Source organism: Aotus nancymaae, unplaced genomic scaffold (assembly GCF_030222135.1).
Source record: "Aotus nancymaae isolate 86718 unplaced genomic scaffold, 86718_ANA_hifiasm-v0.15.2.pri h1tg000131l, whole genome shotgun sequence".
Lineage (NCBI taxonomy): Eukaryota > Metazoa > Chordata > Mammalia > Primates > Aotidae > Aotus > Aotus nancymaae.
The window spans coordinates 183,668-205,996 of record NW_026988546.1 but is presented as its reverse complement, the minus strand read 5'-3'; the positions used below and the strand labels follow the sequence as shown (position 1 = coordinate 205,996).

Here is a 22,329-nt window from a genome sequence, read left to right as displayed (position 1 = left end):
TCCTCTTAGCTCCGAGCTGGGGGCAGGGGGAGAGGGGAGCAAGCCCTGCCCTCTACACCCGACTCTGATTTCTGGCCTCTTTTGCTAAGTGCCAACCCCAACCCCAACATCTGGCACGCATGGGGCTGCCTCGGGATACCCTAGATCTAAGCCTCCCTGGAGGAGGGAGGGAGAACAAAACGTACTGGGAGAAGGGGTGGCAGCTCAGAAAAGGTTAAAATGAGAGCCCTGCCCAGGTCCTGACCCCCACGAACAGAGGCTGCTGGTGCTGGTGCGGGAGGCCCCGAAACTTCACTCCCTGTCCAAGACCCCTCCCTGCTTTCAGAAAAGCCATGTTTGAACAGACACCATTCTTCCCTATATACAATATAGCATTTATTCTCCCAGGAGACAGGACATATTCTATGTAATCATTTGTATTTTACAGTTATCTGAGTTACAGAGAGGTAGATAAGTTTTTAAGTGGCAGGAAAATCATATAAATTTGGAGTAGAACATATAGCTTACTTTCAGTTAGAAATGACTTTTGTTGTTTTGGGTGACCTGCTGTTTCTAAGAATGAGTATGGAAATTGAGGGGTGGAAAAGAAACAGGTTGGTGACCCCACATTTCAAGTAAACTCATTTTGGTGTAGAGACTACAATTTCATTACCCAAGGAAGAATGGATACTTAATACTTCATTTTAGAAATAGAGTGTGATTAACTTTACTTTTTCCTTCTTTGAAAGGTTTCATATTGTATTAGATGACACTACCCCAAGAAGCAGAGGCTGTGTGGCCACCATCAATGGAATGGCTTTCTCAAAGGACTGCCAAGAGTTGAGGCGGTATGTGTGTGAGAGGAGGGTGGCAAAAGTGAAGCCAAAAGCCTCCATTAGCCTCCCTGAACCATTTGGCAAAAGTGATTGACTCTCCAGCTGCAACTACAACAGAGTCGAGCCAAGTGAGGTCAATGCAAGGGCTACTTGAGACATCGGGAAATGGAACATAATCAGGAAAGACTATCTCATCACTAGTACAAGATGGAGTCTCATGTTTCCTGTTCACAATCACCAGCCTTTCCAAGCTTGGGTCCATGCACATATTTACCAATCACAAGAAGTGCTATTTATATGCCACTAACCAGCCTCAGAAATTCATAATGTCACCTACCTTTGTACCCAAGAGACAAAGAATAGCTTAAATTCCAGAATGAAACTCAAAGACTTTCTTCTTTTCTCCCAGAGCCTTCAAATTCACTGTGCTCTTAATAGATTTGCCTTCTTCTGACATATTCTGAAGGCAACTAAAGCGCAGTTTTCTTCAAAAACAGCTCCTAGTTGTATATATTCACAGGTACCTGAAGAGTATGTCTGGGAAATAGCACCTTAGAGTCTAAATCTGTAGGCAGGGAGAGAAAAAAAAAAAAAAAAAAAAAAAAAACACCTTAGATTTACTGTCACCTTGTTTCAGAAGCTTAGTTTTTGAAGCTTTTTGTCTTAAAGCCTCCAATCAGTGATAAATGAGGGAAGGAAAACTCAAGTAAAGGTCTGAATGGGTAAATGAGTAAATCTTTTTGTAAGAGAGGTGAGGAAGGAGACTTTGAGAAATTCCCCAAGCTTCTCTCTGGCAAGAAGAGGGCATTGGTGGAATGCAGGCCGTGACTTCACTAGCAGATTCAGCAAACAAGAGGAAACTGACATGAGAGGCATCAAAAAGAATGGGAAACTTACAAGTAGGGCATCAAAGGAGAACTGTCCTCGCAGAGCCATGGGTAGTGGGGGTTCTTCTGAGGCAGCCCAATCCAGAATGGGAAACTGGAATGGGAACTGCATGCAGGATGAAGTCCTGTGGGGAGTAATGTTTCTGAGTTTGTGGAATCTACATGGTGGTTTTAGAATCTGAAAGTCAGTTAGCATTAGATCTATAAAACTAAAGAACCAAAAGGGATCTTTGACATCCCCTTGATGGTTTTATGGAACCACTTACTGAAGCCTAGAGATGCTACAGAGCCTGTCAGTCCAAGGTCATGCACAAAACTGGTGATCAGACTAAGCTAAAAAACAGATATTTTGGCTCTCAAACAAGAATTCCTCCAGTGACAATCTAAACCAGATTTAGTTCCCTAATACTCCAGCCCAACAAATATCCAAAATCGCTCACCAGATCCGCTGTACTATTAATTTTCAGCATCTTGGCATCCAAAGATAAGCAGTTCTCTTGACTGTTTTTCCAGTCAAGTGAGCCCAAGGAAAATAGGTAACAGTTTTCTTTGTTACCCAGATCCAGTCTTGAGGACAAGGAGCTGGAAAGGGTAGTATATCTAATCAATCAGTTATATTTGAGTAAAAGCACTTCTGCAGTTCTTAAATCAATTATCCCCTTAGTCCTCTCACGTGCTTACTATTTATTTTTCTTTTTCGTTTTTGTTTTTGTATTTTTAGTAGAAACGGGGTTTCACCATGTTTCTACTAATCAGGAACCAGATAGTTGTTTATTATGGAATCATTTTTAAAAATGAAAATTGGAAATGACCTAAATGCCCAATGAGGAAATGGCTAAGTCAATTGGGTGATATTAATGATGTGACATTACTACTATTACTATATATAGAAGAATTAAAATGTTATAGAGTATTAACTTTAACAAATATATGCTGGATGTCTGTTATGTGCCAAGTATTCTGTGTCGGCACTGTCTGTTGTAACCACTACATGTGGCCGTGAGAACCTGAATTGTAGTAGCCTGGACTCAGATATACAGTAAGGGTAAATTACACACTAGATTTTGAAGAAGAATGAGAAAAAGAATGTAAAATGTCTGAGTTTCTTTACAGTGATAACATCTTAGAGAAGGACTATTGAGATTACAGATGACAATTTCATTTTTATCTTTTTTATTAGTGTGGCTACAAGAACATATAAAATTATATATGTGGCATGCATTATATTTCTATTGGACAGTAATATTCTATTTACCAGATATACAGTAGTAAACAATACAGTTTTTGGCCTCATAAAATTAAACCTTTTGTGTAGAACATGGACAATAAGCAGAGAAATAGAAGTGTATGTTGTGGTGAGTTATATGAAGACATAGCAGGGTAAGGGCCTGTGTATGTAGAGGGGGATTATTTTAGAAAAGATTCTTCTTCCACTTCAGAAAATGGATGTGGGAGGAAATGAGATGTCTATGGATAGAAGCAGGAGATGGTAGGAGGTTGATGTCTTGGGAATTCAGGTGTGGATTGAGACAGATAAGTCCGTTAGGGCCTGGTGGAATCTCTGCTTCAAAAAAGTAGCCAGCATCTAGAGAGTAAGGAAAGAGAGATGGAGAGGGGTAAGATAGGGAGAAAGAGCTCAGGGGATTCTTGGTGAAGGCAGAAGGATGCAGGCCTAGTGTGGCTATAGTTCAGGTAAAGCAATTCCTGGTTCTACGAATAATAATATATATATGGTGTACTAGGGCATTAGATAGAATATTAGTTGGCTGCTGTCACAGAGATGCAGAAGAGGAGTGGCTCACACTGTTGAGAAGTGCATTTCAATCTTGTGGCAGTGGGTGTAAGGAGTCCAGAGTATGGCAGCTCCACTTGTCTATGGCTCCACCCTCCCTGGTTTCTTGCCTTGGCCCACGTGGTCCAAGATGGTGCACCACTGCACCTCTCAGCCAGTGGGAAAGAGAAAGCCAGGGCCATGCCCTTTCCCTCTAAGGGTTTCTCCACTTTGGCACTATGCACATTTGGGGTTGGATAATTCTGTTTTGGAGGTGGTCCTGTGCATTGTAGTTTTAGTAGCATCACTGGTCTCTACCCACAAGATGCCAGTACCATCTCCCAATTGTGACAGCTAAGAATGTCAGACATTGCCAGATGTCTCTGGTGGGGGGGGCAAAGTCACCTCTAGTTGAGAACCACTGCTTTAAGAGTACTACTCAGAAGCAGCCCACAGCACTTCTGATCACATCTCACTAATGGCCTAAACTTCATTACTTAGCCTTCCTAAGGGTCAAGGAGTCTTGGAATTGTCTTTTTCAGATGACCAAGTGCCCAGCTAAAAATTGGCTAAAGAAGAAAAAAAGCTAGCTGATTCTCCCATACCCTTGTTGCTACAGGGAATGGAAATCCTGTAGCTGATTGAGGAGGTGGTCCTGTTCTTTTCATCTGTAAGGCTGAGTTTTAGTCATTACTCCCTTTAATTCACTTGCATAAAAATACTGGTGGTACAGAACACTCAGTACCTAAGGAGCAACAATCCTATTTGCAAAGAATGGGCATTACATTATTACTCCAGGGAGAGAAACTGAATTCTGAAATGGAGGCTAGAGTAGGTTGGATTTTCACTTGTCATTTAGCACCATCTGGTGGAAATTTATAAATGACAATTCCTCAAGTATTTTCTTTAATTTGTCTCTGGCATACGTTTCAAATTTTAAATGGATTATAGCAAAACTTCAAAGAGTCCTGTCAGCTGAAGAGCTCCAAAGCAATATCCCTCACTTTTGGAACTATTGGCATTTGGGACTGCATAATTCATTGTGGGGGCTATTCCGTGCATTCTAGGATATTTAGAAGCATTCTTGGCCTCTGCCCACTGGATGTCTCTCCCTGCCCCCACTTATGACAACCAAAAATGTTTCCAGCCATTGCTAAATGTCCCTAGGGTGGGGGTGGGGTGAGGAATGGCTCCTGGTTGAGAACCACTCCTTGAAACAAGGCAACTAAAATCCCAGTGCCTGTTAAGGCATAGTAGTCCCCTATCAGTGTATCCTGGTGTGTCTGGAAAGGATGGGAGGCAGTGCTGGGAGAAAACAGCACCAGATGTAGCAGGACAGGTCCTCTGGTTTACACTTTGGAGAGTTTTGCTCCTGCTTATCTCAACCATAGGAGATGAGACTGAGGGAGAGAAGCCAAAAGGCATGGCTAGAGAATGTAGAGTTTTTTAAAGTCTATGGTAAGGAAATATATAGAGGTCATTACCTAACACAGGAAATAGCACATGCGAATCTAACTCTGGTACTGGGGCCCCAAAGATCAGGTGTCAGGTGTGGAAATCCTGCCAGCTGTGGGAAGCCATAGCTAATCTCATGGGGCTTTTTGGATCCTCCCCTGTTCCCCAGTCGGGACTCATCTGCCACCTAAGTGTTGTGGAGAAACAGCTTGGAAACCAGTCCCCTTACCTGGATCGAGTAAGTGATGCTAAACTACCTGCAAACAGTAGTCCTGAACTCTTACTTTGAAGTTGGGTAAAGGGAAGAGAAGTTTCCCAGCAGCACCCCATAGCAGGCTGTCACTTTAGCTCCAGCTCGGGATCTCTGCCATAATTTTCCCTTCTTTTCACCTTCTCAATCCCCTCCTCACCAGGCCCAGGTCCTTCCTTTCAACAGATGGCCACTTTCTATCGACAAAAGTGAAATGACCAGGCACCGATTTCATCACCTTGAGATAAATTGCTGTCTGCATTAACTATGCCTCTTGGTTTAGAGAAAGAGGCACCACGGTGAGTGCCTTTGTTTCCGCCTAGGCCAACTCAGTCACGTTGTTCTCTGGACCCAATTCCATGTCCTCACAGGCACCTCGCACCCTCAGTTGTACACCTCTCATATTGGTCCTCTCTCTTTCCTGGCTTCATCCCTATCAGCAGCAAACTTGCTCAGATTCTCCATCTTTAAAATCATTTGGGCTGATTTTTCACTCCCCTCTCCTCACCTTTCTATTTTTCCACTTCTCTTTTTGTTCTACTTCTGTAAAAAGTGAGATACCTTTATTTCCTTACCTACTTTCCACTCACCCCGCAGCTGGTTCTCTTCAAGTGTGTCCGTTCCAGTACAACCGTCTCACTGGCGTCACTGCTGACTTTTTCCATCTACTATACTTTGGCATCTCTGCAGCATTTAATACTACTGTCCATGCCCTTTTTCTTTTACAATTACAAGATTTTCTCTCCCCAGACTGCAAAGGTAACATGTGCTTAATGCAAAATAACACAAATCTTGGAAAATGGAAGCACTGAAGTACAAAGGAAAACAACAGGAATGCCTTGCAATGCCAGTACTTTAAAGTAGCCGCTCTTTAGCATATAACAATTTTAAATGTATGTACACTCAACACTGGAGTACCCAGATATACAAAGTGAATGTTATTAGAGCTAAAGAAACAGATAGGCTCCAATACAATAATAGCTGGAGATTTCAACACCCCACTTTTCAGCATTTGACAGATCTTCCAGACAGAAAATCAACAAGGAAATATCAGACTTAATCTGCACCACAGACCACATAACTAATCGGTATTTAGAGAACATTTCATCCAATAGCTGCAGAATACACATTTTTTTCCTCAACACATGGATTATTCTCAAGGACAAACCATATGTTAGTTCATAAAACTAGTCTTAAAACATTCAAAAAAATTACAATGATATCAAGCATCTTCTCTGACCATAATGGAATAAAACTAGAAATTGAGGAATTTTGGAAACTATTCAAATACATGAAAGTTAAACAATATGCTCCTGAATGACCAGCGGGTCAATGAAGAAATTAAAAAAAGAAATCAAAAAATGTCTTAAAACAAATGAAAATGGAGGAAGAGGCAGTACTTGCAAACTCATTCTATGAGGCCAATATTACCCTGATACCAAAACCAGACAAAGATATGTCAAATGACAACAAAAAGAACACAAAAACTACAAGCCAATATCCCTGATGATTATTGAAGCAAAAATCCTCAACAAAATATTAGCAAACTGAATTGAACAATACACTAGAAAGATAATTTATCAAGACCAAGTGGGATTTATCCCTGGGATGCAAGGATGGCTCAACATAGGCAAATCAATCAATGTGATACATCATATTAACAGAATGAAGGACAAAAACCATATGATCAATTAGATTGATGCTGAAAAAACATATGATAAATTTCATCATCCCTTTATGCTAAAAACCTTCAAAAAGACTCTAACAAAATATTAGAACTGAAAAATTCAGTAAAGTTGCATGATACAAAATCAATATGCAAAAATCAGTAGCATTTCTATATGCTAACAATGAACAAACTGAAAAAGAAATAAGGCCAGGTGTGGTGGCTAATGCCTGTAATCCCAGCACTTTGGAAGGCTGAGGTGGGCGGATCATGAAGTCAGGAGTTTGAGATCAGTCTGACCAACATGGTGAAACCTCTTCTCTACTAAAAATACAAAAATTAGCTGGGCGCAGTGGTGCATGCCTGTAATCCTAGCTATTCAAGAGGCTAAAGCAGGAGAATCACTTGAACCCTGAAGGCAAAATTTGCAGTGAGCAGAGATCGCACTCCACTCTTGGTGACAGAGTGAGATTCCATCTCAAAAAAAAAAAAAAAAAAAAAAATAGGTGGTCCAATTTACAAAAGCCACAAATAAAATTAAATACATACAAATTAACCAAAAAAGTGAAATATCTCTTTAATGAAAACTATAAAATACTGACGAAAGAAATTGAAGAGGACACCAACAAATGGAAAGATAGTCCATGCTCATGAATTGGAATAATTGATATCATTAAGATGTCCATACTACCCAAAGTGATAAATAGATTCAATGCAATGCCTATCAAAATACAAATGACATTCTTCACAAAATAGAAAAAAAATCATAAAATCTATATGGAACTACAAAAACACTCAGAAAATCCAAAGCTATCATACAGGAAAACAAAACGAAACAAAACAAAAACTAGAAGAATCACATTACCTGACTTCAAATTACACTACAGAGCTATAGTAACCAAAATAGCTTGGTACTGGCATAAAAACAGGCACATAGACCAATGAACAGAACAGAGAATCCAGAAAAAATTCCACATACCTATATTGAACTCATTTTCAACAAAGGCAGGAAGAACATACACTGGGGAAAAGACAATCTTTTCAATAAATGGTGCTGATGTCCATACGCAAAAGAATGCATTTAGACCCCTATCTCTCTCACCATATACAAAAATCAAATCCAAATGAATTAAATAATTAAATCTAAGACCTCACACTGTGAAACTACTGCAAGAAAATATTGGGGAAACTCTCCAGGACCACATTCCAGGCAAATACTTCTTGAGTAACACCCCACAAACAGGCAACCAAAGCAAAAACGGACAAGTGGAATCAGGTCAAGTTAAAAGTCTTCTGCACAGCAAAGGAAACAATCAATAAGTGAAGAAACAGTCCATAGAATAGGAGAAAATATTTGCAAACAAATTTTTTCCCTAATCACCAAAATATATAAGGAGCTCAACAACTCTATAGGAAAGAAAACCTTAATAATCTGATTTTAAAAATAAGCAAAAGAGTTAAATAGACATTTCTCAAAAGAAAACACAAATGGCGAACAGGCATATGAAAAAGTGCTCAACATCGTTGATCATCAGAGAAATGCAAATAAAAACTACAATGAGATATCACCTCACCCTAGTTAAAATGTCAGGCAATAATAAATGCTGGCAGGGATGTGAAGAAAAGAGAACCCTTGTACACTGTCGGTGGGAATGTAAATTAGTACAACCACGATGGAGAGCGGTTTAGAGGTTCTTCAAAAAACTAAAAATAGAGCTACCATATAATCCAGCAATTCCACTGCTGGGTATATAGCCAAAAGAAAGGAAACCAGTCGAAGAGATATCCACACTCCCATGTTTGTTGCAGCTCTATTCACAATAGCCAGGATGTGGAAGTAAACTAAGTGTCCATTAACAGATGAATGGATAAGGGAAATGTGGTATGTATACATAATGGAGTACTATTCAGTCATAAAAAAGAATGAGATTGTAACAACATGGATGGAACCGGAGGTCATTATGTTAAGTGAAATAAGCCAGGCACAGAAAGAAAAACACTGTGTATTCTTACTCCTTTGTGGGATCTAAACATCCAAACAATTGAACTCATGGAGATAGGGTAGTGGGGGGAGATGGGAAGGTGGGGGTGGTTAATGGGCCCCAAAAATAAAGTGAATGAATAAGACCTAGTATTTGATAGCACAGCAGGGTGACTATAATTCATAATAATTTAACTGTGCATTTTAAAATAACTGAAAAAGGATAATTGGACTGTAAGACAAAGGATGCAGGCTTGAGAGGATGGATATCCCATCTTTCATGATGTGATAATTATACATTGCATGCCTATATCAAAACATTTCATGTACCCCATAAATACATCCACTTACTATATTCCCAAAATAATTAAAAATGAAATAATGAAATGACCACTCTTTCTATTTAGTGTAGGTCCTCCTACTTTTGTTCATACTAATACATTTACTTACATATGTACTACGTTGGCTCACTCATACACATGTATAGAACTAAGTGGTTTCTTGTGGATATTATTGTAACTGTTTCCCAGAAAGCCAACTCTCTGACGATGCAGGATGTTTCGTAAAGAATAACCTTTGTGAAAAACAGACGCTGGTGGGGCTGTGGAAGCACTTTGGGAGGCTGAGGTGGGTGGATCACCTGAGGTTGGGAGTTGGAGACCAGCCTGCTAACATGCTGAAACCCCATCACTACTAAAAATACAAAACTTAGTTGGCCGGGCCGGGCGGGGAGGCCCACGCCTGTAATCCCAGCACTTTGAGAGGCCGAGGCGGGTGGATTACGAGATCAAGAGATCGAGACCATCCTGGTCAATGTGGTGAAACCCCGTCTCTACTAAAAATACAAAAAATTAGCTGGGCACGGTGGCGCGTGCCTGTAATCGCAACTACTCAAGAGGCTCAGGCAGGAGAATTGCCTGAACCCGGGAAGCGGAGGTTGCGGTGAGCCGAGATCGCGCCATTGAACTGCGCTATTGAACTGCAGCCTGGGTAACAAGAGCGAAACTCCATCTCAAAAAAAAATAATAATTAACTAGCCATGGTGGTGCATGCCTGTGGTTCCAACTACTCAGGAGGCCAAGGCAGGAGAATCGCTTAAACCTGGGAGGCGGGGGTTGTAATAAGCTGAGTTCGCACCACTGCACTCCAGCTGGGATTACACACACGTGCCACCGTGCCCAGCTAATTTTTTGTATTTTTACTAGAGACAGGGTTTCACCATGTAGACCAGGATGGTCTCGATCTCTTGACCTCGTGATCCACCTGCCTCGGCCTCCCAAAGTGCTGGGATTACAGGCGTGAGCCACCACGCCAGGCCTTTTTTTTTTTTTTTTAATTAGCTGGCCATGGTGGTGCACGCCTGTGTTTCCAGCTCCTCGGGAGGCCAAGGCAGGAGAATCGCTTGAACCTGGGAGGAGGGGGTTGCAATGAGCTGAGATGGCACCACTGCACTCCAGCTGGGAGACAGAGTAAGACTCTCTCAAAAAAAAAAAAAAAAAAAAAAAAAGGGCCGGCGTGGTGGCTCACGCCTGTAATCCAGGCATTTTGGGAGGCCAAGGCAGGTGGATCACGAGGTCAAGAGATCGAGACCATCCTGGTCAACATGGTGAAACCCCGTCTCTACTAAAAATACAAAAAAATAGCTGGGCACGGTGGCCCGTGCCTGTAATCCCAGCTACTCAGGAGGCTGAGGAAGGAGAATTGCCTGAACCCGGGAGGCGGAGGTTGTGGTGAGCCCAGATAGCGTCATTACACTGCAGCCGGGGTAACGACAGCGAAACTCCGTCTCAAAAAAAAAGAAAAAAAATTAGCTGGCCATGCTGGTGCATGCCTGTGGTTCCAGCTACTCAGGTGGCCAAGGCAGGAGAATCGCTTGAACCTGGGAGGCGGCGGTTGCAATGAGCGGAGATCGCACCACTGCACTCCAGCCTGGGAGACAGAGTAAGACTCTGGTCTCACACACACACAAAAAAAAGGCCGGGCGTGGTAGGTCACGCCTGTAATCCCAGTACGTTGCGAGGCCGAGGCAGGTGGATCACGAGGTCAAGAGATCGAGACCATCCTGGTCAACATGGTGAAACCCCATCTCTACTATAAATACAAAACATTAGCAGGGCACGGTGGGGCGCGCCTGTAATCCCAGTTACTCAGGAGGGTGAGGCAGGCGAATAGCTTGAAACCGGGCGCCGGAGGTGGCGGTCAGCCGAGATCGCGCCATTGCACTCCAGCCTGCGTAACAAGGGCGAAATTCAGCTCTTGTTTTTATTTATTTATTTTTTTTTTCAGGCTGGAGTGCAGTGGTGCGATCTCAGCTCATTACGACCCCCGCCTCCCAGGTTCAAGCGATTGTCCTGCCTTGGCCACCTGAGTAGCTGGAACCACAGGCATGCACCACCATTGCCAGCTAATTTTTTTTTTTTTTTTTTCAGACGGAGTTTCGCTCTTGTTACCCAGGCTGGAGTGCAATGGCGCGATCTCGGCTCACCACAACCTCCGCCTCCCAGGTTGAGGCAATTCTCCTGCCTCAGCCTCATGAGTAGCTGGGGTTACAGGCATGCGCCACCGTGACGAGCTAATTTTTTGTATTTCTAATAGAGACGGGGTTTCGCTACGTTGACCAGGATGGTCTCGATCTCTTGACCTCATGATCCACCCTCCTTGGCCTCCCAAAGTGCTGGGATTACAGGCGTGAGCCACCACGCCCGACCACTTTTTTTTTTCTTTGAGACAGAGTCTTACTCTGTCTCCCAGGCTGGAGTGCAGTGGTGCCATCTCAGCTCATTGCAACCCCCGCCTCCCAGGTTAAAGCGATTCTCCGGCGTTAGCGACCTGAGTAGCTGGAACCACAGGCATGCACCACCATTGCCAGCTAATTTTTTTTTTTTTTTTTTTTTCAGGCGGAGTTTCGCTCTTGTTACCCAGGCTGGAGTGCAATGGCGTGATCTCGGCTCACCACAACCTCCGCCTCCCAGGTTCAGGCAATTCTCCTGCCTCAGCCTCCTGAGTAGCTGGGATTACAGGCACACGCCACCGTTCCCAGCTACTTTTTTGTATTTTTACAAGAGACAGGGTGTCACCACGTTGACCAGGATAGTCTCGATCTCTTGACCTCGTGATCCACCCGCCTCGGCCTCCCAAAGTGCTGGGATTACTAGCGTTAGCCACAACGCTCGGCCTTTTTTTTTTTTTTTTTCAGGCTGGAGTGTAGTGGAGCGATCTCAGCTCATTGCAAACCCTGCCTCCCAGGTTCAAGCGATTCTCCTGCCTTGGCCTCCCGAGTAGCTGGAAACACAGGCATGCACCACCTTGGACAGCTAAGTTTTTTTTTTTTTTTTTTGGAGACGGAATTTCTCTCTTGATACTCAAGCTGCAGTGCAATGACGCAACCTCCGCCTCCCGGGTTCAGGCAATTCTCCTGCCACAGCCTGCTGAGTAGCTGGGATTATAGGCAGGCAGCACCGTGCCCAGCTAATTTTTCCTTTTTTTAGTAGAGACGGGGTTTCTCCATGTTGACCAGGATGGTCTCCATCTCTTAACCTCGTGATCCACCCGCCTCGGCCTCCCAAAGTGCTGGGATTACAGGCGTGCGCCACCACGCAGGGCCTTTAAAAAAAAAAAATTAGCTGGCCATGGTGGTGCATGCCTGTGGTTCCAGCTACTCAGGAGGCCAAGGCAGGAGAATCGCTTGAACCTGGGAGGCGGGGGTTGCAATGAGCTGAGATCGCACCACTGCACTCCAACCTGAAAAAAAAAAAAAAAGAAAAGGCCGAGCGTGGTGGCTCACGCCTGTAATCCCAGCACTTTGGGAGGCCGAGGCGGGTGGATCACGAGGTCAAAAGATAGAGACCATCCTGGGCAACGTGGTGAAACCGGGTCTCTACTAAAAATACAAAAAATTAGCTGGGCATGGGGGCGCTTGCCTGCAATCCCAGCTAGTCAGGAGGCTGAGGCAAGAGAATTGCCAGAACCCGGGAGGCGGATGTTCTGATGAGCCGAGATCTCGTTATTGCACTCCAGCCTGGGTAACAAGAGCGAAACTCCGTCTCAAACAAACAAACAAAAAAAACTAGCTAGCAATGGTGGTGCATGCCTGTGGTTCCAGCTACTCAGCACGCCAAGGTAAGAGAATCGCTTAAACCTGGGAGGCAGGGGTTGCAATGACATGAGATCGCACCACTGCAATCCAGCATGAAAAAAAAAAAAAAATCGCTAGCCATGGTGGTGCATGGCTGTGGTTCCAGCTACTCAAGAGGCCAAGGCAGGAGAATTGCTTGAACCTGGGAGGTGGCGGTTGCAATGAGCTGACATCAGACCACTGCATTCCAGACTGAAAAAAAAATAAAGGTCAAGCGTGGTGGCTCAAGCCTGTAATCCCAGCACTTTCGGACGCCGAGACAGGTGGATCACGACGTCAAGAGATCGAGACATTCCTGGTCAACGTGGTGAAACCGCGTCTCTACTAAAAATACAAAAAATTAGCTGGGCACGGTGGCGCGTGCTTGTAATCCCAGCTACTCAAGAGACTGAGGCAGGAGAGTTGCCTGAACCCAGGAGGCAGAGGTTGCGGTGAGCCGAGATTGTGTCATTGCACTCCAGCCTGGGTAACAAGAGCAAAACTCCGTCTCATAAAAAAAAAAAAAAAAAATTAGCTAGCAATGGTGGTGCATGCCGGCGGTTCCAGCTACTCAGGAGGCCAACGTAGGAGAATCGCTTAAACCTGGGAGGCAGGGGTTGCAATAAGCTGAGATTGCACCACTGCACTCCAGTTGGGATTACAGACACGTGCCACCGTGCCCAGCTAATTTTTTGTATTTTTACTAGAGACAGGGTTTCACCATGTAGACCAGGATGGTCTCGATCTCTTGACCTCGTGATCCACCCGCCTCGGCCTCCCAAAGTGCTGGGATTACAGGCGTGAGCCACCACGCCAGGCCTTTTTTTTTTTTTTTTTTTTTTGAGAGAGTCTTACTCTGTCTCCCAGCTGGAGTGCAGTGGTGCCATCTCAGCTCATTGCAACCCCCGCCTCCCAGGTTCAAGCAATTCTCCTGCCTTGGCCTCCTGAGTAGCTGGAACCACAGACATGCACCACCGCGGCCAGCTATTTTTTTTTTTTTTTTTTTTTTTTGAGACAGAGTCTTACTCTGTCTCCCAGGCTGGAGTGCAGTGGTGCGATCTCAGCTTATTGCAACCCCTGCCTCCCAGGTTAAAGCGATTCTCCTACGTTGGCCACCTGAGTAGCTGGAACCACAGGCATGCACCACCATGGCCAGCTTTTTTTTTTTTTTTTTTAGACGGAGTTTCGTTCTTGTTACCCAGGCTGGAGTGCAATGGCGCGATCTCGGCTCACCCCAACCTCCGCCTCCCAGGTTGAGGCAATTCTCCTGCCTCAGCCTCATGAGTAGCTGGGGTTACAGGCACGCGCCACCGTGACGAGCTAATTTTTTGTATTTTTACTAGAGACAGGGTGTCACCACGTTGACCAGGATGGTCTCGATCTCTTGACCTCGTGATCCACCCGGCTCTGCCTCCCAAAGTGCTGGGATTACAGGTGTAAGCCACCGCGCTCGGCCTTTTTTTTTTTTTTTCTTCAGGCTGGAGTTTATTGGAGCAATCTCAGCTCATTGAAAACACCGCCTCCCAGGTTCACGGGATTCTCCTGCCTGGGCCTCCCGAGTAGATGGAAACACAGGCATGCACCACCTTGACCAGCTAATTTTTTTTTTTTTTTTTTTTTTTTTGAGACGGAATTTCACTCTTGAAACGCAAGCTGCTGTGCAATGACGCGATCTCGGCTCACCGCAACCTCCGCCTCCCGGGTTCAGGCAATTCTCCTGCCACAGGCTGCTGAGTAGCTGGGATTACAGGCACACACCACCATGCCCAGCTAATTTTTCCTATTTTTAGCAGAGATGGGGTTTCTGCATGTTGACCAGGATGGTCTCGATCTCTTGACCTCGTTATCCACCCACCTTGGCCTTTCAAAGTGCTGGGATTACAGGCGTGAGCCACCATGCCCGACCACTTTTTTTTTTTCTTTGAGACAGAGTCTTACTCTGTCTCCCAGGCTGGAGTGCAGTGGTGCCATCTCAGCTCATTGCAACCCCTGCCTCCCAGGTTCAAGCGATTGTCCTGCCTTGGCCTCATGAGTAGCTGGAACCACAGGAATGCACCACCACGGCCAGCTAATTTTTTTTTTTTTTTTTTTTTTTTTTTTTTTTTTTTTTTTCAGACAGAGTCTTACTCTGTCTCACAGGCTGGAGTGCAGTGGTGCGATCTGCACGGCCAGATAATTTTTTTTTTTTTTGAGACGGAGTTTCGCTCTTCTTACCCAGGCTGCAGTGCAATGACGCGATCTTGGATCATCGCAACCTCCGCCTCCCAGGTTCAGGCAATTCTCCTGCCTCAGCCTCCTGAGTAGCTGGGATTACAGGCACGGGCCACTGTGCCCAGCAAATTTTTTGTATTTTTACAAGAGACAGGGTGTCACCACGTTGACCAGGATGGTCTCAATCTCTTGACCTCGTGATCCACCCGCCTCGGCCTCCCAAAGTGCTGGGATTACAGGCGTGAGCCAGCATGCAGGGCCTTTAAAAAAAAAAAAAAAAAAAAAAATTAGCTGGCCATGGTGGTGCATGCCTGTGGTTCCAGCTACTCATGAGGCCAAGGCAGGAGAATCGCTTGAACCTGGGAGGCGGGGTTGCAATGAGCTGAGATCGCACCACTGCACTCCAACCTGGAAAAAAAAAAAAAGAAAAGGCCGAGCGTGGTGGCTCACGCCTGTAATCCCAGCACTTTGGGAGGCCGAGGCGGGTGGATCACGAGGTCAAAAGATAGAGACCATCCTGGGCAACGTGGTGAAACCGCGTCTCTACTAAAAATACAAAAAATTAGCTGGACACGGGGGCGCTTGCCTGCAATCCCAGCTAGTCAGGAGGCTGAGGAAAGAGAATTGCCTGAACCCGGGAGGCGGAGGTTCTGATGAGCCGAGATCTCGTTATTGCACTCCAGCCTGGGTAACAAGAGCGAAACTCCGTCTCAAAAAAAAAAAAAAAAAAAAAATTAGCTAGCAATGGTGGTGCATGCCTGTGGTTCCAGCTACTCAGCACGCCAAGGTAAGAGAATCGCTTAAACCTGGGAGGCGGGAGTTGCAATGACCTGAGATCGCACCACTGCAATCCAGCATGAAAAAAAAAAAAAAAATTCGCTGGCCATGGTGGTGCATGGCTGTGGTTCCAGCTACTCAAGAGGCCAAGGCAGGAGAATTGCTTGAACCTGGGAGACGGCGGTTGCAATGAGCTGACATCAGATCACTGCACTCCAGACTGAAAAAAAAAAAAGAAGGTCGAGCGTGGGGGCTCAAGCCTGTAATCCCAGCACTTTCGGACGCCGAGGCTGATGGATCATGAGGTCAAGAGATCGAGACATTCCTGGTCAACGTGGTGAAACCCCGTCTCTACTAAAAATACAAAAAATTAGCTGGGCACGGTGGCGCGTGCTTGTAATCCCAGCCACTCAAGAGGCTGAGGTAGGAGAGTTGCCTGAACCCGGGAGGCAGAGGTTGCGGTGAGCTGAGATCGCGTCATTGCACTCCAGCCTGGGTAACAAGAGCGAAACTCCGTCTCAAAAAAAAATAATAATTAACTAGCCATGGTGGTGCATGCCTGTGGTTCCAACTACTCAGGAGGCCAAGGCAGGAGAATCGCTTAAACCTGGGAGGTGGGGGTTGCAATAAGCTAAAATCGCACCACTGCACTCCAGCTGGGATTACAGACACGTGCCACCGTGCCCAGCTAATTTTTTTTATTTTTACTAGAGACAGGGTTTCACCATGTAGACCAGGATGGTCTCGATCTCTTGACCTCGTGATCCACCCGCCTCGGCCTCCCAAAGTGCTGGGATTATAGGCGTGAGCCACCACGCCAGGCCTTTTTTTTTTTTTTTTTAATTAGCTGGCCATGGTGGTGCATGCCTGTGTTTCCAGCTCCTCGGGAGGCCAAGGCAGGAGAATCGCTTGAACATGGCAATAAGCTGAGATCGCACCACTGCACTCCAGCCTGGAAGACAGAGTAAGACTCTGTCTCAAAAAAAAAAAAAAAAAGGGCCGGCGTGGTGGCTCACGCCTGTAATCCAGGCATTTTGGGAGGCCAAGGCAGGTGGATCACGAAGTCAAGAGATAGAGACCATCCTGGTCAACATGGTGAAACCCCGTCTCTACTAAAAACACAAAAAAATAGCTGGGCACGGTGGCCTGTGCCTGTAATCCCAGCTACTCAGGAGGCTGAGGAAGGAGAATTGCCTGAACCCGGGAGGTGGAGGTTGTGGTGAGCCCAGATAGCGTCATTACACTGCAGCCGGGGTAACGACAGCGAAACTCCATCTCAAAAAAAAAGAAAAAAAATTAGCTGGCCATGCTGGTGCATGCCTGTGGTTCCAGCTACTCAGGTGGCCAAGGCAGGAGAATCGCTTGAACCTGGGAGGCGGCGGTTGCAATGAGCGGAGATCGCACCACTGCACTCCAGCCTGGGAGACAGAGTAAGACTCTGGTCTCAAAAAAAAAAAAAAAAAAGGCCGGGCGTGGTAGGTCACGCCTGTAATCCCAGCACGTTGCGAGGCCGAGGCAGGTGGATCACGAGGTCAAGAGATCGAGACCATCCTGGTCAACATGGTGAAACCCCGTCTCTACTATAAATACAAAACATTAGCAGGGCACGGTGGGGCGCGCCTGTAATCCCAGCTACTCAGGAGGCTGAGGCAGGCGAATAGCTTGAAACCGGGCACCGGAGGTGGCGGTCAGCCGAGATCGCACCATTGCACTCCAGCCTGCGTAACAAGGGCGAAATTCAGCTCTTGTTTTTATTTATTTATTTATTTTTTCAGGCTGGAGTGCAGTGTTGCGATCTCAGCTCATTACGACCCCCGCCTCCCAGGTTCAAGCGATTGTCCTGCCTTGGCCTCCTGAGTAGCTGGAACCACAGGCATGCACCACCACGGCAGGCTATTTTTTTTTTTTTTTTTTTTTTTTTTGAGACGGAGTCTTACACTGTCTCCCAGGCTGCAGTGCAGTGGTGCGATCTAAGCTCATTGCAACCCCCACCTCCCAGGTTAAAGCAATTCTCCTGCCTTGGCCACCTGAGTAGCTGGAACCACAGGCATGCACCACCATTGCCAGCTAATTTTTTTTTTTTTTTTTCAGACGGAGTTTCGCTCTTGTTACCCAGGCTGGAGTGCAATGGCGCGATCTCGGCTCACCACAACCTCCGCCTCCCAGGTTGAGGCAATTCTCCTGCCTCAGCCTCATGAGTAGCTGGGGTTACAGGCATGCACCACCGTGACGAGCTAATTTTTGTATTTCTAATAGAGACGGGGTTTCGCTACGTTGACCAGGATGGTCTCGATCTCTTGACCTCATGATCCACCCGCCTCGGCCTCCCAAAGTGCTGGGATTACAGGCTTGAGCCACCACGCCCGACCACTTTTTTTTTTCTTTGAGACAGAGTCTTACTCTGTCTCCCAGGCTGGAGTGCAGTGGTGCCATCTCAGCTCATTGCAACCCCCGCCTCCCAGGTTAAAGCGATTCTCCGGCGTTAGCGACCTGAGTAGCTGGAACCACAGGCATGCACCACCATTGCCAGCTAATTTTTTTTTTTTTTTTCAGATGGAGTTTCGCTCTTGTTACCCAGGCTGGAGTGCAATGGCGCGATCTCGGCTCACCACAACCTCCGCCTCCCAGGTTCAGGCAATTCTCCTGCCTCAGCCTCCTGAGTAGCTGGGATTACAGGCACGCGCCACCGTTCCCAGCTACTTTTTTGTATTTTTACAAGAGACAGGGTGTCACCACGTTGACCAGGATGCTCTCGATCTCTTGACCTCGTGATCCACCCGCCTCGGCCTCCCAAAGTGCTGGGATTACAAGCGTTAGCCACAACGCTCGGCCTTTTTTTTTTTTTTTTTTCAGGCTGGAGTGTAGTGGAGCGATCTCAGCTCATTGCAAACCCTGCCTCCCAGGTTCAAGCGATTCTCCTGCCTTGGCCTCCCGAGCAGCTGGAACCACAGGCATGCACCACCTTGGCCAGCTAAGTTTTTTTTTTTTTTTTTGGAGACGGAATTTCTCTCTTGATACCCAAGCTGCAGTGCAATGACGCAATCTCGGCTCACCGCAACCTCCGCCTCCCGGGTTCAGGCAATTCTCCTGCTACAGCCTGCTGAGTAGCTGGGATTATAGGCAGGCAGCACCGTGCCCAGCTAATTTTTCCTATTTTTAGTAGAGACGGGGTTTCTCCATGTTGACCAGGATGGTCTCCATCTCTTAACCTCGTGATCCACCCGCCTCGGCCTCCCAAAGTGCTGGGATTCCAGGCGTGAGCCACCACGCAGGGCCTTTTTTTTTTTTTTTTTTGAGACAGAGTCTTACTCTGTCTTCCAGGCTGGAGTGCAGTGGTGCCATCTCAGCTCATTACAACCCCCGCCTCTCAGGTTCAAGCGATTCTCCTGCCTTGGCCTCCTGAGCAGCTGGAACCACAGGCATGCAACACCACGGCCAGCTAATTTTTTTTTTTTTTTTTTTTTTTTTTTTTTTTTTTTTTTTGAGACAGAGTCTTACTTTCTCTGGCAGGCTGGAGTGCACTGGTGCCATCTGCACGGCCAGATAATTTTTTTTTTTTGAGACGGAGTTTCACTCTTGTTACCCAGGCTGGAGTGCAATGACGCGATCTCGGCTCACCGCAACCTCCACCTCACAGGTTCAGGCAATTCTCCTGCCTCAGCCTCCTGAGTAGCTGGGATTACAGGCCCGCGCCACGGTGGCCAGCTAATATTTTGTATTTTTACTAGAGACAGTGTTTCACCATGTTGACCACTATGGTCTCGATCTCTTGACCTCGTGATCCACACGCCTCGGCCTCCCAAACTACTGTGATTACAGGTGTGAGCCACCATGCAGGGCCTTTTTAAAAAAAAAAAAAAAATTAGCTGGTCATGGTGGTGTATGCCTGTGGTTCCAGCTACTCAGGAGGCTAAGGCAGGAGAATCGCTTGAACCTGGGAGGCGGGGGTTGCAATGAGCTGAGATCGCACCACTGCACTCCAGCGTGAAAAAAAAAAAAAAATGCCGAGTGTGGTGGCTCACGTCTGTAATCCCAGCACTTTGGGAGGCCGAGACGGGTGGATCACGAGGTCAAGAGATCTGGACCATCCTGGTCAACGTGGTGACACCCCGTCTTTACTAAAAATAAAAAAAATTAGTTGGGCTCAGTGGCTCGTGCCTGCAATCCCAGCTACTCAGGAGGCTGAGTCAGGGGAATTGCCTGAACCCAGGCGCCGGAGGTTGCCGTCAGCGGAGATCGCGCCATTGCACTCCAGCCTGGGTAACAAGAGCGAAACTCAGCTCTTGTTTTTTTTTTTTTCAAGCTGGAGTGCAGTGGTGCGATCTCAGCTCATTACAACCCCCGCCTCCCAGGTTCAAGCGATTGTCCTGCCTTGGCCTCCTGAGTAGCTGGAACCACAGGCATGCACCACCACGGCAGGCTATTTTTTTTTTTTTTTTTTGAGACGGAGTCTTACACTGTCTCCCAGGCTGCAGTGCAGTGGTATGATCTAAGCTCATTGCAACCCCCGCCTCCCAGGTTCAAGCGATTCTCCTGCCTTGGCAACCTGAGTACCTGGAACCACAGGCATGCACCACCATTGCCAGCTTATTTATTTATTTATTTATTTATTTTTGAGACGGAGTTTCACTCTTGTTACCCAGGCTGGAGTGCAATGGAGCGATCTCGGCTGAGGGCAACCTCCGGCGCCTGGGTTCAGGCAATTCCCCTGACTCAGCCTCATGAGTAGCTGGGATTGCAGGCACGCGCCACCGAACCCAACTAATTTTTTTTATTTTTAGTAAAGACGGGGTGTCACCACGTTGACCAGGATGGTCCAGATCTCTTGACCTCGTGATCCACCCGCCTCGGCCTCCCAAACTGCTGTGATTACAGGCGTGAGCCCCCATGCAAGGCCTTTTAAAAAAAAAAAAAAAAAAAATTAGCTGGCCATGGTGGTGCATGCCTGTGGTTCCAGCTACTCAGGAGGCCATGGCAGGAGAATCGCTTGAACCTGGGAGGCGGGGGTTGCAATGAGCTGACATCAGACCACTGCACTCCAGACTGAAAAAAAAAAAAAGGTTTTGCGTGGTGGGTCAAGCCTGTAATCCCAGCACTTTCGGACGCCGAGGCGGGTGGATCACGAGGTCAAGAGATCGAGACATTCCTGGTCAACGTGGTGAAACCCCGTCTCTACTAAAAATACAAAAAATTAGCTGGGCACGGTGGCGCGTGTTTGTAATCCCAGCTACTCAAGAGGCTGAGGAAGGAGAATTGCCTGAACCCGGGAGGCGGAGGTTGCGGTGCGCCTAGATCACGCCATCGCACGGTAGCCTGGGTAACAAGAGCGAAACTCCGTCTCAAAAAAAAAAAAAAAAAAAAAAATTAGCTGGCCATGATGGTGCATGCCTGTGGTTCCAGCTCCTCAGGAGGCCAAGGAAGGAGAATCGCTTGAACCTGGGAGGCGGGGCTTGCAATAAGCTGAGATGGCACCACTGCACTCCAGCCTGGGAGACAGAGTAAGACTCTGTCTCAAAAAATAAATAAATAAATAAATCTTCCTGGCGCGGTGGCTCACGCCTGCAATCCCAGCACTTTTGGAGGCTAAGGCGGGTGGACCACGAGGTGAAGAGATCTGGTCAACATGGTGAAGGCCCGTCACTACTAAAAATACAAAAAAATAGCTCAGCATGGTGGCGCATTACTATAATCCCAGTTACTCAGGAGCCTGAGGCAGGAGAATTGCCTGAACCCGGGAGGCGGAGGTTGCGGTGAGCCGAAATCGCGCCATTGCACTCCAGCCTGGGTAACAAGAGCGAAACTCCGTCTCAAAAAAAAAAAAAAAAAAAAAAAATTAGCTGGCCATGGTGGTGCATGCCTGTGGTTCCAGCTACTCAGGAGGCCAAGGCAGGAGAATCGCTTGAACTTGGGAGGCGGCGCTTGCAATGAGCTGAGAATGCACCACTGCACTCCAGCCTGGGAGACAGAGTAAAGACTCTGTCTCAAAAAATAATAATAATAAATAAATCTTCCTGGCGCGGTGGCTAACGCCTGCAATCCCAGCACTTTTGGAGGCCGAGGCAGGTGGATCACGAGGTTGAGAGATCGACACCATCATGGTCAACATGGGGAAACCCCGTCTCTACTAAAAATACTAAAAATTAGATCCCAGCTACTCAGGAGGTTGAGGCAGGAGAATTGCTTCAACCCGGGAGGCGGAGTTTGTGGTGAGGCGAGATCGCGCCATTGCACTCCGGCCTGGGTAACAAGAGCGAAACTCTGTTTAAAAAAAAAAAAAAAAAAAAAAGGCCGGGAGCAGTGGCTCAAGCCTGTAATCCCAGCACTTGGGAGGCCAAGGCGGGTGGATCACGAGTTCAAGAGATCGAAACCATCCTGGTCAACATGGTGAAACCCCGTCTCTAC

General features: G+C 46.5%; 1 protein-coding gene across 1 annotated transcript in view; it reads right to left on the bottom strand.

The window, feature by feature from the left end:
- The window catches only part of LOC135272751 (ephrin type-B receptor 4-like), a 117,514-nt gene that overhangs the window by 78,282 nt on the left and 16,903 nt on the right, over positions 1–22,329 (bottom strand).